The sequence below is a fragment of the Etheostoma spectabile genome, chromosome 9 (genome assembly GCF_008692095.1).
Source record: "Etheostoma spectabile isolate EspeVRDwgs_2016 chromosome 9, UIUC_Espe_1.0, whole genome shotgun sequence".
NCBI lineage: Eukaryota > Metazoa > Chordata > Actinopteri > Perciformes > Percidae > Etheostoma > Etheostoma spectabile.
Genome location: NC_045741.1, coordinates 4,959,902 through 4,962,407, shown reverse-complemented (window position 1 = coordinate 4,962,407; position 2,506 = coordinate 4,959,902).

The following is a 2,506-nucleotide window of genomic DNA, read 5'->3' as shown; positions in this document are numbered from 1 at the left end:
CATTTCTGTAAATGCACCAGTGTTAGCCAACTTTTCAACTGTAGTCCTACCTAGGATGCAAGTCTTTTATGGTTGGAAGAAACCAAAGCACCCGGAGGAAACCCACGCAAACACGGGGAGGACATACAAACTCCACACAGAAAGGTCCGAAACGAGCTGGATTTGAACCAAGAACCTTCTTGCTGTGAGGCAGAAGTCCTAACCACTTAGCCAACCGTGCTGCGTAAAATGAGACTGACGATTGACATTTTGGGGGCGGAAAACAGTGAGGCAGTGGCCCTCCAAGGTGATCTCATCCACAGACCTCTTTAGATTACTTTGATTAACAGCTATTGCTCAGGAAGCCCGTAGTTGGTGTCCGGGCTGAAGAAGTGTTTTAATGTCTTCATTGACGATGTAGTGCAAGAAATAACCAAAAATAACTGTCTCTCATCTGTTATTAAATCCTTAAATCCTTCATGCTTACAGGTGCCTGTACGACTCTCGATTATTGAATTGGTGCGCAAAGAGTAGTCTACGCATATGAAACGATATAATTTGCTCGTGAGCATGTTTCGTTGCGCTTATTATTGCGATTAGACTTGCCAGCGTGTTTTAAGGTGGTGTGAGAGTCCCGTACAGGAAACAAGCCCTGAACTACCCAGGAGTTTATGGAACAGCTGACTGTTTCCTCAGTCCCTCCGTCTCTTTACTTTCGCTCCTCTTCGGTGAAATGAAGCTGCCTCGGTTGGAAAGGTTGAGATATATAAATGATATGACGGAAAACACCATTTGGGAAATATAAAGTCTATTTGAGCTACATCGAGGCGTCAAAGTACACAACAGGACATCACACAAACAGGCCGTTAACCCTGCGGTGACTTCCATGGTAGCCAAGATTTAAAGGATTAGCCTATCGGTGTATGGCTCCAGCATTATGGAGGAAGTGGCCTCCCGAGGTGTAGTCCTTAACAGTAAATGGATAGGATGTATAGGCTGTCCATTTCTTTCCAAACGCCATAAAGCTAAATTTAGACTTTCCCCGACAATACAAATATTCTATTTCTGCAACGGTACTGAAAATGCACCATGACTTAAAAAGAACTTTAAATATAGTTTGCAATTTGAAAATACTCAACTAAAAGAAAAAAAACAACATATAATATACTTAGCCACAGTACTTGAGAAAGTAGTTACTGTACTTTCGATCTCTGAACTGTCTGCTGTCATGCAACAGCAGCCGCAGCAACATGTTGAAGCCTAATAAAGACTTCCTGACCTGAAGAATTCCAGTCAGTCTAAACACGTTAGTTTGCCCGGGCAAAGATTCGCATCGGCCTTCATTTTGCTTTCTTTTCTTTTTTCTTTCTTTTTGACTTTGCACAACATCCTCGGTGGGAGGTAAAACTGGGATGCGGGAGAGGCTTCACTCTCACAACCATCACTACAACCAGGAGCAACAAGTGTGTGCTTGACTGCATATTTGTGGAGGTGGGAATGTTTGCCTTGCCTCACACAAATATTTTAGGTACAGTAGGTGACAGCCCACACTGGATTAATTTCACAGGAAGTAAGGATGTTGTATGGACAGGCTCTGTTGTAACACCATAAAAAGATGTCAGTTTTCTCTTTTCACTGGAAATATAAATTTTTGCGTGCACTCATTCTGAGGAGATCTCTCTTTATTGCTTTTTTTTTGCTCTTATCAACAGAAATGGGAGGGGGACACTGTGAACGCCAGTTGCAGTTTGTTGTATTGTGTTTAGATGATATAGAAAACGAGGGCTAACCTAAATTATGATTCATGACATGGACTGTCGGCTCATGCTGCATTCAGGTGACAGCACAGAGGGGAAAACTGTATATTGTCTCGGAGCAACAGCGCTGTACACGTCTGCGTTTAGTGGTAAATGATTGAGGTGTCCTTTCAAGGCGAAACACACCATTGTTTCACAAACAATCCACAATCTGACGCAGGAAGTGACACACAGGACACAAATACAATGAGCAGCGCGGCTGCAGGTTGGCGACAACAGAACGGCGGCTCCACGGAGCAGTGGGAAAATGTTCCTGTGAGCATCCCGAGCACACACAAATACAAAAACACAGACAATACACATGTGGAAGGGACTCGCAAGCAAGCACACAGACACAGATACTGTACAAAAAGACATCACACAGTAAAATTCCCAAAAATGTGAAGTTTTGGCTTTTTATGATATGGGCTGACAAGAAACATATATTGTAGGGCTAATTAGAAAAGTACTCTAACAAGGAATCAATGCGAAAATAACTGCAGTGATAAATCATGAGACTTTTTTTACGGACTCATGGTCCAATTAAATGACAGCCAATACATACAGCACTTAATACATAAATAAGCTCAGAGGCATAACACAATTACTTAACATGAAGTAAAAAAGATCTTTATCAACTCGAAACAGGGTGAACAGCACTTACCTATAACTGCACTATGTAAGTTTGCTAGACCGGGTAGCGGATCTGTAGTTCCAATGAGACATAATGG